The 15,724-nt window shown below is 39.0% G+C and overlaps 1 protein-coding gene and 1 long non-coding RNA gene across 7 annotated transcripts in view; one reads left to right on the forward strand and one right to left on the reverse strand.

Moving 5' to 3' along the window:
- TCF4 (transcription factor 4) overlaps positions 1-15,724 on the forward strand; it is a 366,762-nt gene that overhangs the window by 105,034 nt on the left and 246,004 nt on the right. The window lies entirely within an intron of this gene.
- Positions 1,343-15,724, reverse strand: part of LOC111546870 — a 30,188-nt gene continuing 15,806 nt past the window's right edge. The window contains exon 2 of the long non-coding RNA XR_002732955.1: positions 1,343-1,560. This is a non-coding gene — a long non-coding RNA (uncharacterized LOC111546870). The remainder of the gene's footprint in view (positions 1,561-15,724) is intronic.

The raw sequence follows: 15,724 nt of genomic DNA on the forward strand, positions 1-15,724 counted from the left end.
TCTGTGGGGCATATTTAACCCAAAAGAAAAGCCCTTATAATTAGGAAATTGGGATTCTGAATAATTAATTTGAAAGAGGAAAGATAACTTTTTCTACAGAGAATGTCTTTCATCCAAATTTGGAGTTCCAGTTTCTGCAGATGTCACTTCTCTCTCATAACATAAGAAAATGGGTAAGAGGCAGTTTGGAAAGAGGTTGAAAGGAGAAATTATAGGTTCTCCTCCCAGCTTTTCCAATAACTTGCCTTGAGTACTTGGACCAAGCCCTGACTTTCTCTGATGTACAAAGTTGTAAAGGAAGATGAAATACTGTGCATGAAAGTGCTTTGAAAAATCGAAAGCAGTAAACTGCTCTGGGATATTTATTGTTAGCGTGGTGGTTCTGGTTGTTATAAATGAAGCAGAACATTAAATCTTAATGATATTTTTGTTCACCAATGGGAAGTTACAGGGGAAAGGTTTTCCAAAAAATGCTGAGCTGTAACTGCCATCCAAGTAAGTGACGCAGAATGCCTAACTCACTTTCTATCTTGCTATTACCTGATCACAGAAAGCTGTGCTGTTTCACTGTAGAGGTAACAATTGTTTTCTCCTCTGTCCTGAGGCCAATGATTATATAATATGTATCAAATCACTAGGGTGCATATTAAAGTGAGCATAAAGAGGCAAATATTTCCCTTTACAATGACCATATAAGAGATTATTTCTGTCAGGGGATAAGACATACATGAAGTCTGACTGTTTCACTGCATTTTTACTATAGAAATCACTGAGCTTGAGACTTGTACATTAACTCCGTCTGGTCATGTGACTGGCAAGTGAAGTGTTTCAATGTGTTAAGAGGACTGATCTGCATATTTCTTGCTGAATCTTAATGTGTACTTGCATATTTGTGAAACAAACGAGTATTTAAATTATGGAGAAAAGATGTATTGTGCCATGCTAACCTTTATAGCATACCTGTGATTTCTCTAGCCAACAGTGGACAAGGTGAAAACTCATTATACATTTTCATCATGTTAGGTATTCTTCTCAAAGTCACAGGAGTACTGCAGAATGGTTTGTAACTTTATGAATTCAGCTGGCATTTTGGATATATTTTGTATGGACGGCCCCTTTGAGGGGCTAAAGACACAGCCATCCATTTCACCAAGAGTCGCCGAGGGTGCCTCATTACCCCTACCCCGTACTGGGTACTGAGGGTGGGATGGAAGGCAAACCAGATGCAGCCCTTGTGTTTATGCAGCTTATTCTTTAGTGGGCAAGAAATTACTTGAGAATCCTAAAAATGTAAAATTACATCTGTGACAAGTCTAGTGAAGGAGAAGGGCAAGATACTTCATTGAGGAGGACATTTATTGCTAGTCAGGGGGGACAAGGAAAGCTGACGTAAGGAAATGGTGATTCAGTGGAGTTGATACAGGAGTGAAATAGTCACAGTAGGAAAGTGGAGTGGTGGGAGTTGGGAGGAAAGTACTGTATTTGAGGAACCACATGTTCAAGTTCTGCAGCAGAAGGGCCAGTGAAGTACTTGAGTGTTGTCAAAGGCAATCAAGGTAGCTGGAAGAGAGAACACGAGGGCGTGAGGGTATGTTATCAGGATGACCTTGATGTTCACAATTAAGAACGTTGCTCCAATCCTGACATCAATAGGAAGACTCAAGTATCTGAAGGAGGGAGTTTGCATGTCTACTCACAAAGACCTCTTAAGCGATACACTATACACTATTAATATGCCAGTGGTTCTTGGGGTGCTGTCTCCAACTGTGGTTGTCTCACTACTATATACTCTACTCCTTCCCTAGTGTGTGCTATCTCTGTGATTTATGTGGGATCACTACATCCCTTATGGACTACTGTGACAGGACTAAAACAATCAAGGTAATCCTATCCCTCTCATCATGATGATTAATTTGAGTCATCCAGGTCTAAGCAAATCCCTGCATGGTATTTTTTGGCTTTAGGGATTGTTCCATCATGGTCCCAATCAGGACAACGTTCAGCAGGAATTTTGCTCTTTTATAGACTGAACTTGCTCTCATTGAAAGTCAATGAGGAAGCAAGTAGATCTGGAATCCCATGACCCTGAGAGAAGCCTGCATTAGGGTGAAATTGACATGGAGGTGTCAGAGGTGAGGGGTACAAAGAACCTTTTTGTCCTTGCTAATATGGTAGATCCCCTGGATCTCAGACTGCACCTGATACCTGTTGAAGTTTTCTGGCTTTTCTCACCCCTAGGCCCTTCTCCAATCCTGATGCTAGCTGTTGACAACAGTCATTATTGAATAAATGTCAGAAACCTCATCTGAATTCAAGGAGTCTCTCAGCTCTTTCTAAACCCAGACTTACTCATTGTAACTGTAGCTCAGACCAAGATGGATTAGACTACCTTGGTGAGAACAGATGTATGAAGAATCACTGATTTAAAGATTGTTCATAACATATCCCAGTCATTAGGCACAAGTCTATTTCTTGAGACATTGTAAGGAGTAATTCTTGGAAGGACATAGGTCCAAAATGTTGAATTGGACGTCTAGAAGTCAGGGTGGTAAAAACGAAGTATATATTGATTAAGCGGAGAGTTAGATGAGTAGAGAAGCAAAATGAAGCCGAGTAGAAAATTAAAGGTTTTGGGAGGAGTACTGCCTGAATTTAGATGTTTTTAAAGTATAGCTTTCTGTCTTCATGGGAATATCTTTTTGATATGCTGAGAAAAAGAAATCCAGGTGTTCTTCACTTTTGTAAGCAACCTGGTTTTTAGTCCAGGGAGCACCAACAACAGGATTTCTTGCCAATCACTTACCATTGTGAGGCCTGATTTTTCATCTGTTAAATGTGGATAAAACAGTCTACCTGAGTAATGGCTGTGAAAGTTAAATGAAGCAATTTGAGTACAAGTACCTCACAATGAATGATTGTTTTCACTGATGTGGTTTTAAATATTTAATAACCTCTTTTTCAAAGAAAAAAAGCATTATTTATCATGTTTGCCAATTTCCATGGTGTAAATACTCCCAACATTTTGCCAGTTCCGAGTTACCAGTGTGTTACAAAATGGAACATGGAGTTGGAGAAATACACATACAATGCCAGAGAGCTCTCCAAGATGCCACTGCTTTCCTTCTTTCCAAATTAGATACATCCCAGATTTTTTTTTTTTGAGATGGAGTCTTGCTCTGTTGCCCAGGCTACAGTGCAGTGGCTCAGTCTTGGCTCACTGCAGCCTCCGCCTTCCATGTTCAAGTGATTCTCCTGCCTCAGCCTCCCAAGTAGCTGGGATTACAGGCACCTGCCACCACACCCAGCAATTTTTTGTGATTTTAGTAGAGATAGGGTTTTACCATATTGCCCAGGCTGGTCTCATACTCCTGGCCTCAAGTGATACACCTGCCTCGGCCTCCCAAAGTGTTGGGATTACAGGTGTGAGCCACCGCACCTGGCCTGTGAGCCACCACGCCTGGCCTATGCCAGATTTTTTACAAAGCAAAATCAATCCTTGTCCCCCACCCCTGTTATACTAGGATTTGTTTGATTTTAGTGACATCTGTATCGGGTTGACACAGAATTAATAACTGAATCAATAAAGAGACCAGGAACAGGGCACCACCTTGCACAATGTGACATGAAAAATGTTGAGGTGTAGCAGTTTATTCCCTTAGGTTAATCATGAGCCTTTCTGTTAGGCCTCTCTGAAATTTAACATCACTCTGTCCTAAATCACCAGTTCTTTGTAAGTGTTGGTTCTAGCCCATATAACTCACCTTTCTCAAAAATTCTGCTATGTTTGTGTTAGTAATCAAAATACTGTATTTTATTTTCGTAAGATTTTCTTCCCAGTCTAGATTATGTATTTCAGAGAGAAAGCATCCTATTTGATGTACATTTTGTATCCTTTTGATGTCAAATATCATGCTGTGACCATAGCAATAAGTGTAATACACATAGTAATCCCCCTCGCCCCCCTACTTTTTTTTTTTTGAGTTCCTACTGTGTTCCAGATTCTGTGGTAACATTTTCCTTGTTATCTGTAATCGTCACAACAGTACTAGAGGGTGGATACAGTCATTCCCATTTTACAGATGAGGATGCATTCAATGTGAGATGTTAAAGACTTTCTTCAAAATTGCCCAGGTAGCAGGCAGCTCACCACACCACCATGGGTGGTATTCAAAAGGTAATGGTTAAGAGAAAGAATGGATAATGAATATCTTGAGTCTATTTTCTTGAGACAGACGAGACTGAGCAGCCTGAGAACATTTGGTGCTCAGAGGGAGGAAATGCTAAGAGGGGAAAACAAGTCTGAAAGGGAAAGAAGGATAGTTCAAAGACCAGTTTCCCTTGCTTCACAATTCTGACTGGTGCCAGCTCTAACTGCGTATGTTTGCTTTACTTGGAAGATAGAATCATAGCGCCAGAATTCACGGAAGTCTGTTTTGGAAGATGCATTAGTCAGGGTATGCTAATTGCTGGAACAAACAATCCCCAAACTTCAGTAGCTTAACACTGCAGAGAGTTATTACTCTCTGGTGTCACAGAGCAATGTGGGTGGGCTCTGGTCCTAGCCTGGCTTCTTCCATGGTTCCGGTCTGCTATCCCCTAGGACCTTGGAGTTCACTAGATATTGGCATCAGGCTGATCAAAGAGGAAAAGGAGAGTGCATAGACGATTACATGGGAAATTTTAAGGGCCAGGCTTGGACAAGGCAAGTATTACTTCTGCTAACATTTTATTGGCCACATCCTAGTCATATGATCCCGTGACTGCAAAGGAGGATGGGGAATTTCAGATTCCTAGGTGGTCAGGGGCAGAAAGAGATGGGGATTGGTGAAAACATCAGAGGTCTGCAAGTTTGGTGACCACTAGTTTTCAGAGATATTGGGTGTTTGTTAAGGTACCCAGAGGTATTAGGTATTTGATACAATCCAGTGTCTTCCAGAGGTTGAGCATGAGCCACATATGCCCAATGTCTTCATTGGGTCTTCATGTCTTCATTGGATTGCTGATGGCCTGTCACTGGGAAAGTTATTTACCTTCTCTGAAGAGAAAATAATAACTTGCATTTCAGAGTTGTTTGGAACACTAAAGGAAATCATGAAGATGGAACTGATTTGTTAACTAGAAATGGACATCCAAATAATAAGTATTGGTTACAGGTTTAAAATGAAACTTGCAATGTTTGAGGAAGAAAGGGAAAATGTTAATGCAAAAACAGAAAAGGTAAAGAAATGGTGGGAAGTAGGTTATTGGCACTTTTTCTTTGGATACCCATTGCCATATTTCATATGATTAAACTTCATTCCTTTTAATGAAGCAATTCTTCTAAATAATCAGAGATTTCCGACCAATGTAATATTTGACATTTATAATTTTCACCTTAAATGTTGAACATTTTTAATTTGTAAAACTGTTTATTGCAGTTTAAATCTCCTTATGCCACAGAACCGTGGACTTTCTCTGGTTGCAAAATTCTCTACAGTTCCTTGAATTGAAAAGGGTTTAAGTGAAAAAAAAGCTGGGGAAGGTGGGGGCCTTTTACAAACAAATTACAACTCATTTGGTACAATAAAGATAATTCATTTTATCTTGCTTTGCATGACTGTATATTGTTTTGAATTCATTCTGCGTTTCGGAAGCTTGTGGTATTTCTTTTCTCTAGTTTCTGACTTGTAACTGCAGATTTCGCGGTTTCTTTTGTATACCACTTGCCTCCCAGAATTTGGCCCAACAGTTTTGAGTAGCTGAACAATTTCTCGAGGACAGATCAGCTGAAATGTGGCTCAACTTGAGTAAAGCAGAAGGAATGACATAAGGTTAGGTGACTGATGTGTGAGTTTTTGAATTTGATTTGGTTTTACATGGAAAGGTTGAAGCAATGATCCATGTATTCTAATAAAAATCATCAGTACAAATCAAATAAAATCTGGCTTAGTGGCTATTTTCCCACTGTATCATTCATGGCTAGCCTGTGCTGTTACAGACCACATTTGGCAGGCACGGCTTTTTCCTACAACAAATTCTTCAAGTAACATTGCAATCTTTGCTGTGTTAAAAAGGCATCTTTTCTAATCAAACTGTCTGCTAATCTCATCAGATGAATCATTATTCTGTACTGACAGCTCGGGCTTTCCCAAGACCCCTTCCCTGCTTCTTGTTTTCTCTTAAGATGCCTGGTTATTGTCATTCTTCAGGTCTTTGCCTCTATCTCCTAATGACATTTCTTCCATTCCTGAGGAAGAGTTACAGCTTTTTACCATTCCACTTACTGAATTGGTAAGACCAGTACCTCAGAGCAGCTCATCTCTTTCTGACCGGTATTCCACTAGTTATCAGATGGGCAAAAGGCGGGATGCATCGAAGTTGCAGACCTACTAGAACCAAAAATGCTTATTCCCAGGAATTTGATGTGATTAAACCTAAGAAATTATCCGTTGATGTGTTCTCATCTGTTTCAGGTCCTGCCCCCAACAGCTGGACTAGCAAAGTAAGGCAGATGTATTTTCACTACTTTAGTAGTGAACATGTTTTATAGAACCTGAAAGTGAAAGTAAGGGAGGCAGCATGGTTTGGAGGAAACCTTGGTCCATGTTTCCCTCATAGACCTGTCCTGCTAGCAAAGTCTTGAGCCTTTCTCAAAATGATGGCAACTGCGTGTGCCCTGGTAGTGAAATGGTATTGCAGTGGGCCTGGCACTGCCCTGTGGAAAAGGACCCATGGAGGAGAGACTCATGGTTTTGTTTTCATTGCTGACATGGTTTAAAAATGTACATTGCTAGCTGTGAAAACTCAGTTGTTGTAACACCGTACACCTTTCTTCTTTCAGCAAGTATCCTTGTGAACATTAGCAAGTATTCTATTCTCTGTTAGAATTAAACAGGTAATCATAACAGCATGAAAGGGTGAAAGTATGTCTTATGCAAAATAGCCTCTTTTATGTAGGACATCTACCAATTTTCTTGTGAGTTTTGTTTTTCCTCTTTTGAAAAATGATTTTAGTCTGCTCGTGTTTAGGTATGTAACTTCTCTTGATCCCGGTTTTATGCTTTGAATGATCCCTGGTAAATCATTTTAAATGAGATGAGTATATAAAAAATAGGAAGCCAAAAGCATAATTGAAAGTTGTGGTTACATTATCATGAGATAAAATGGCCAGTCAGACTTCTCTGACCAATTTGATAAAAAATAAGGAGGTATCATTTGAACAAGTTGTAACATATGGGAACTGTTTGAAACACCATCATTAATATCAAGAAACTATTAGGAAATGCAAGTTTGTGTATCGTGTGTGTGTATATGCTGATTTTACGCACACACACACATGCACACATACGCGCACACACATTTATAAGCCCAAGTAAGAGAAACCTTTGCCAATGTCTGCCAGGCATTTGGCTGAAGTGGAATTGTGAGGAACATTTTCTCAGCCTTTATAAATTGCAGTTGAAATATGTTAGCACTGTTCAGTTTATAAAATGACAAGGGCTGTAGGCTGGGCATGGTGGCTCACACCAGTAATCCCAGCACTTTGGGAGGCTGGAAGGATTGCCTGAGCCCAGGAGTTGGAGATCAACCTGAGCAACATAGCGAGATGCTGTCTCTACAAAAAATTCACTGGGTATGGTGGTGTGTGCCTGTGGTCCCAGCTGCTTGGGAGGCTGAGATGGGAGGATTGCTTGAGCCTGGGAGTTTGAGGCTGCAGTGAGCCCTGATTGCACCACTGCACTACATACACCCTAGATTAAGAGCGAGACCCCATCTCAAAAAAAAAAAAAAAAAAAAAACGATGAGGGCTTCATCTAAAGGTTAAAGGGACTGTTTCTACCTTATATTGATTATAACAAGTTAACTCAATATTGTACGATTATGCTTATGCTCTATCGAATGGCAAAGTTCCTCTCACAGTCTTTTTTGGGGTCAGTCTTCACTCCTCACTTTGTGGGCGGGTGGGGCTAGTTCATTTGCATACTTGCTCTCTGAATGTGGGAATATATTCTTTTAAAAGTGGCAACTTATCTACCCCTTCTAAAATATTTTAGATGTTTCCAATTTTTTTGTACGTCAGCCCATGGAAACCACACTACATTTTTCTGTGTCATGAGTGTGCTTGTCTCTGCATTTGATTTTTTTTTTAATTGGGAAGTCCCTCTGCAATGGCAGGTCTCCTTTTCACACAATGGTTTACAGAACGTGGTGGGAGGAGGCACCAAATAGCCTGTTAGGATAGGTTGGCTCCAAAACTGATTCTTTAACTTGCCTTTATACATTGCATTACTTTGTAAGTGGGTCAGTCCATCTTGTCTTCATCTAGGCCGAATCCCTTCCAAGTTCATAGTAAATTATGCCTCAATATATTCTTGTTCCTGCCCTCCCCCCTCCCACCTAGGTCACGGGGCTACAGCTAACCATTGTCTGAATTGAAATGCCACTGGATGATCAACGATTGAAGACTATTTCTTATCAATTCAAATAGAACAGAAACTTCAGTCAAGCGTTTATTGTCCTACATTTCTGCGGCTGTCAAAACCAGTTGATCACAGACGTGAGGATATGTAAGGAAATAGGAAGCTGTGATGGGTTATCCCTCATCTAAGAGTGGTGCAAGTGAGGCTTGAGAGCATTGTCACTTTTTACCTTATACATTTTTGTATTTTATATTTTTTCAATAAGCACATACTTAAATATTAGTTCGAATGTTTTTAAGGAATCTCTCCGCAGATGACTGATTAGTTCAACAGGGAAAAATTATAATCATACATTGCAGAATTTGCATACCACTTTGACCTGGTGATCAAAATTGGCATAACACTGAGGGACAGACCAACATGCCATCAAGGGGCTGTGGAAGTGATGTCCTAGGAAGGACACCAGGCCACTCTTGTAGTATTATATCCACTGGAATATAATCATGAGGAAGCATCTGATCCTCCCAGATTGAGAAACATTTCCATAAAATAACTGGCCTGTAGTCTTCCAAAATTCTAATATCACAGAAAGAAAAGACTGAGGAATTATGTCTGATTCAAAAGGATAAAACAGATAGACAGTTAAGTACAGGGCATGATCCTGGACTTGGTCTTCTGCCAGAGATGGAGGAAGTGCCCTATTGGAATATGGATTATGGATTGGATCAAAGTGCCCACAGTGTATTTTCTGATTTTGATAATAGTACTGTTTTTGTTCTTAGGAAGCACACACAGAAATACTAAGGGATAAAAGGATATAAGTGGTGCAACTTACAAATGGTTCAGAAGCAACATATCACATAATTCTAACTGCACTATAATTAAAAACTTTTAAAATTAGCCTGATGTGGTGGTCCCAGCTACTTGAGAGGCTGAATTGGGAGGGTCTCCTAAGCCTGGGAGGTTGCGGCTGAAGTGAGCTGTGTTTGTGCCACTGGACTCCAGCCTGGGTGACAGAATGAGACCCTGTCTCAAAAGCAAATAGATAAAAACCCCAAAACTTAAAAAAAATAAAAATGTAAAACATGGGAAGAATGAAAAAATGACTTCAACCCTTGATCTTTTCTTGATCAGTTCCCAGGTGAGGCTAGGATATCTGTGTTTTTTATGAGGTTCTTTGGGGTATTTGGCTGGTCAGCCACCATTTGGAGATCACCATGTAGTGCCTAGATTATAAATTATCCTTTCAGAAAGAGTTGCTGGAATCATTTCGAGATTGGTCAGGTGCCAATAAATAAGTAATAGAAACGCCCTCAAAATTGGAGTTGAAAGGGTGAAATTTTATTTTATTTAGTTTGGTGATCTGAACGTGGTATAATATTGTCACACTTTTCCTGGGGTTTAGAAGGGTAAGAACAGCCTACAGTTGACCGGATGACTAATATTTATTTCATTCCACAAAAATTAAATGCTTTACTAAAACTTCCATTCTCTTACAATTCTGATGAACAAGGTTGTACTGTATGGTTAAGTATCACACTGTAAATTTAGGCAATACATGTCCTATTGAGCCCATAGAGTCAAATAGATGTTCCCGTGATCCAAGCTATTACAATTTCACATGTGTAAAGTGTTTCAAATTCATGTTTAATAGACTGCTTCCCTTCAAATACATGTGGAGGTAGATTTATACAACTGTAAACAGTTTATGCGTTTTTACAGATTTTCATTATATGTGTTTGATACTAATTTACCTCTTTTTAATTGTAGGAGAGATAAAGAATTAGTAGTTTAAAACAGTAGGAACTGCATGTTCTGCTGTGATCAAGGAATTAGATAATCTGGCTTGTTTGCTTAAGGGGTCTGTATCTTGAGACTTTTATAGGGCAGTATTAAAGCTCTGAGCCTCCTTATTATGCCAGTACCCAGAAGATTGCTTTAATGAGAAGTAAAGGGCCTTTTTCCAATTACAAGGGAATAACTGTATTAAGTTCCTGTGTTATGTCAACCTGCTTTGATTTGATTACTGTGAAAGAAATGGATTTATCTGTCAGTGTTACTTAATTAAGCCTTCTCATTGATGTTTTGCAGAGTAATATAGTGTGATTTGCACATTTGAGCCTAAATACAGAGAAAATTGGCCTAAAACTAAGACATGACCCCTGAAGATAGCATGTAAGATTGATCAGTTGTCATTGCCAGGTCATAGGCTGCAGTGTTAAACATAGGTGGAAGGATTGCCATGGTGAAAGGGTAAAAGGAAAATCAGTTTATGGGACTGATTATTTTAAGCAAAAGGAGTTGTGCTGGAAAACTAGATTTTAGGGAAGAGTTTTGAATATGTAAAACTATTGACTTCACCAATATTAGTCAAGCATCTGGAATAGGAAATGACAATAAAAGAAACAGGAGAAGTAGATTTTGTTAAAGTATAAAAGGAAATAGAAGAAAAAGGAGAAAGCAAGAGGAAAGAATGATGTTTGGGAGAAGTAGACCATTGTGGTTAGGCAGAGCAATTACAGCCTACAAATATTTCAATTAAGCCAGCCTCCCCTTCTCAGAACCTCACAAATGGCACCCTCGGGAGAAAAGAGGTATTAGGGAAGAAAAAAGGAAACGGTTCCATGTTTCATGTTGGCTAACCTCTCCCAAGAATAAATTCAATAAATTATTTACCAAATAGGCATTTTAAATACCAATCTGTATATCTGAAGTCATTATAGTATTATGGATTTTGCATTATAAATATTACATGTATGGTTTGAAAAATACACATATAATTACCTGTAGATGTTGTCAGAGGTATATATTCAGTTTTATTAGGAAATGAAGCATATTCTTAAATGTATTCCTTAGTTGCTTAATGCTTCGTTTTCTAAAGTATCTACCTTTTATTTCTTGCACTTTGTGATATATCTTTAGAAGGTGATATGTCCTTAGGACGTACCAGACGCCTAGTTAAAAACTTCCTTGTAATATTTTCACATTTAAGTACTCTGAAACTTATCTGTGTAATGTTGAAGTTAGGTGGTACTTTGATTTTTTTTTTCTTCAGATATGGTAACTTACTTCTGATTGTTACTCTCACCTGATTCGAAATGTTTATGCTCCAAGAAAACTGTCTTGGTTAAGACTGTTTTTTTTTTAAGTGCTTTTACATTGGTCACATTTCAAAAAGACAAAGAAGGTATATATAGTTCACGTTATACTCTTGCTTGAGTTATTCATGGCTCTTATTTGTAAGATATTGCTTTAAAAGGTAGGGTCCCCAAATGACTAACTTCTCTTCAAGAGGAAGACCCCAACTAGCCAGTGCCATACATTTGAAAGGTTGCTAAATGGCACTCATCTCTCAGCATTTCACATTATATATTCAAGCTAGGGTATCATTCAAGATAGATGATCGTTGACACTTCCAAATACAGAAATTAGTATAAAGGCTTCAGTGTTACATTTGGTTCAGTTTCATAATTTAACTGTTTACCACCTTGAGTTTCAAAAAGATTTCTGAGTTTCAATATAAGGAACACCACTGACGTATTTGTAACATAATAGTTACGCACTTCATTTTGTTACTTTCTCATTATCTGAATTTTATGTTATAGGAAGATGCTTTCCGTGTTTATAACAGCACACAGTGGAATTAACTCCATGTCTTAAGCAGCAGAAATTTAGTGTTCATTTTTGAAAAACAGTTTATTTTTAACTTAAGGAAATAATACTGTTTTAAAGGACTTATTAATGGAAGTTTAAGTTGGAGGTTAATTAAGGCTAAAATATTGCAGACTGCGAACAAATTTTTTCCTACTATACTTTCTCACAGCATATCTACACTTTAACTTTTCTTATCATATGAAAAATACTATAAGATGATCTCATGCTTGACCTCTGAGTTTCAAATTTATTTGGTTAGGAAATCCATTAGCTCTGAGAAAGCCAGAGTTGACAGCAGTCATCTGAAAATGGAAAGCCCAGGTCTGTATTCTTTATATTTGACATATCATTTTTTTTTTTTTGAGACAGTGTCTCGGTTAGTCATCCAGGCTGGAGTGCAGTGGCACAATCTCGGCTCACTGCAGCCTCCGCCTCCTGGGTTCACATGATTCTAGTGCCTCAGCCTCCCGAGTAGCTGGGACTACAGGTGTGCACTACCATGCCCAGCTAATTTTTGTATTTTTAGTAGAGACGTGTTTTGCCGTGTTGCCCAGGCTGATCTCGAACTCTTGGCCTCACGTTTTTCTAGTCTGATAGTTTTGATTGCTGTCCGCATAAGCAAAGTGGAGCTTTGAGTAATGAAATCATAATCCACCTGCCTTGGCTTCCTAAAGTGCTGGGATTATAGGCGTGAGCCATCGCACCTGGCCTGACATATCTTAACATTTGTGTGGGAAGCATTGACATAACCCTCATCCTTTGCTTAGTCAGATTTGGGAAGTGCTGGAAGCTTCTTGTCAAGTTTCTTGTTAGTGCCCAGATCACTCATTCTGAAGCACCATATCTGATGTCTAATAGAAAACAGAAACAATCATGCTCGTGTGGACATCATCTGTCAATATTTGAATTTCCCCAACTCTTCCTCCGTCCGTAATAGTACTCAAATTTTACTTCGAATTACTCTACTTAGAGCTCTTATTATACTGGGTGCTAATGAAAATGTGCACATCCTTAACACGCTCTTTGCTGATGAAATATTTTGAACTCTTAAATTCATCTGGCACTGACGGAGAGCATATGCCATCTCAGTTTGTGTGAGGGCTCAGCCAAGGGTTCTTCCTGGACTAGGAAATTAGTAGGAGCCACAGATGTACGCAGTCTGTGAGTCTCCATAATGGTGTGGAGGATATTTAATAGTGTCTGTTGTTGCAGGGAGAAGGTTTTGAGGCAGTGTAGACTTCATTGTGTTTCAGAATGATTATCTTTCCTGGAAGAACTTAACATTCTATCTCTGAATGCATTCTGAATGTGCTGAAATTTTTATTAAGAAATCAATATATTTCGACAAGAGCAGGAATCTGTAGACTTAGAGCAATGCAAAATACCATTTGAGGCATTTTTCTGCTTTCATAAAACTCTAGGGTCCCGGGTGATTGGCATGTTGTAGGCTCAGAGTATAGAAAAGACAACTACACAGCTCTACGTCAAATCAATCTAGGTAACTCTCATACCTGTTTATTTCAAATCAAGCTTAAAGTTACATGATATTTAGTCTGCGTTCTTAGCTTGGGACTCTGATCAGCATACATAACTTTTGACAACATGTCATTTGTATATTACACACAGAAATACACCGAGATATAAAGAGAATACTGTAATGGTAAACCAAGCCACTGAATAAATGTAATGCTTACTGAATTCTCACTCTGATGGTGTTATACAGGTTCACGGAGAAGGTAGGATTGTTTAACCTAAATGTTTTGGGTGTTTCTAAGATCCAGGAGAGTATTTAAAAATCACTGACCTGTTTGGCAGAACAAGGAGTTATAAAAATGTAAGGCTCAGGTTTTCTTAGATATTGGAGGGAATATTAAATTAGCCACTCATGATCAATATCGGTGACTATGGTAGGTATTTACTACAGATCAAGTACTTTCCTAAGTGTTTAACAAATGTTAGTTAATTCAGTTACTTTAACAGTAACTCCTTAATCTTGCAAATACTATCATCCCCTTATCTTCTGTTAGAATACTGATTTTGGAGTATGTCTTGGGTTTTCACTTCTGTTCTCATTGACCCAAGAGCCCATTATATTTTCGATGTTGGCAAATGTCCCCAGGGCAAAAAATAAAAATGTGTTTTCTTCTTCCCTGGGTTCCAGCCTTCACTTTGATTTTGGCTCAATGATTCCTTGTTATCTTGTCTGCTCAGTATTTTAACATTTTTCAAAAAACTGTTATCCATCATTTTTAGTTTTCTGTGGGAGAGTTGTCCAAATATACTAGCCTGCCCTATTTCCAAGAATGGAAATCAAACTTGCTTATTTTGTAGTTCACAAAAATGAGTACGGAGAGGCCAGTGACTTGCTCAGACCAGAGAACTGGTCAATGCAGAGTCCCTGCTGAAATCCAGCTCTTTATCCCAACTTCCAGTGCTGTGTTTTCTAAAGTTTGTCTAGTCTGTCTGACAGTTTTGGTCTTGCTGTCCACAAGAGCAAAGTGGCGCCTTGAGTAATCAGATTACAAGTTTAATGAATGTGGATAGGAAATCGCAGAAGGTAAGAATTACGTCTGAACGTCTTTCCCCTAAATAGAGTGTTTGGTCATAGCTCTGCCCGAACTGTTGTGTTTTGGCACTGATCCGTCAAATACTTTATTTATTATTTTTTGGAGACAGAGTCTCGCTCTGTCACCCACGCTGGAGTGCAGTGGCTCAATCTTGGCTCACTGCAACCTCCACCTCCCGGGTTCAAGCAGTTCTCCTGCCTCAGCCTCCTGGGTAGCTGAGATTACCAGCGACCTACCACCAGGCCCGGCTAATTTTTCTATTTTAGTAGAGACGGGGTCTCACCGTTTTGGCCAGGCTGGCCTCAAACTCCTGACCTCAACTGATCTGCCTGCCTTGGCATCTCAAAGTGCTGGGATTACAAGCGTGAGCCATTGCACTCGGCCAATATGTCAGACACTGTGGAGGGGGCTCATGCAGAATGAATCATATACGATGAAAATTTGTGGATTTTCAGATTGCCTCCTAAAGCAGCCAGCAATACCATGAAAGAGTTACTAAATCTATCTTAGTTTAGGGTAAAATAAGAAATTAGAAAAATCTTGAACAACTGAGCCCGTTTCAGTCTTTTGGAACAGGAATTTCTATCGTCTACTTGCTTTCTTCCTTTCCTTTTGCCTGGAGTATTATCTTTCTCTGTCTTCTCCCATCTTGGAAAAGGGTGGCAACAGAACAAGGGAGGGGCGAGAACTAAATAGATTCAGCAGCTTCATCCCAGGCAGTTTTTCATTTGTCTCTCTGTTGCCTTAATGGATTTCACACATCTTTTTCCTGTATATTGTTTAGTCTCACCTCCAGAGGTAAACACTTCTCATACCACAATATTGTCTTACTTTTCACTTTCTGCTGTTTTAATTCATTTCAATAAAGAACTAATGAGCCCACCATTGTACAGAACCACACAAGATGTTATTTGTGTCAAGCATGCTTCTTTCCTATAATAAATGTATGTCACAGTTGGGTATGATATAAATATGTAGCTCTATAGCTGTATATATATTCACATGGTTATTTGGATAATAAATTCTACGTACTTGCTGAACTATCGTGTAGAGCCAGCCATACAAGTTTTATTTTGCCTACTGTTGATACTATGGGCTGCTGTG

This window comes from Piliocolobus tephrosceles, chromosome 18 (assembly GCF_002776525.5).
Source record: "Piliocolobus tephrosceles isolate RC106 chromosome 18, ASM277652v3, whole genome shotgun sequence".
Taxonomy (NCBI): domain Eukaryota; kingdom Metazoa; phylum Chordata; class Mammalia; order Primates; family Cercopithecidae; genus Piliocolobus; species Piliocolobus tephrosceles.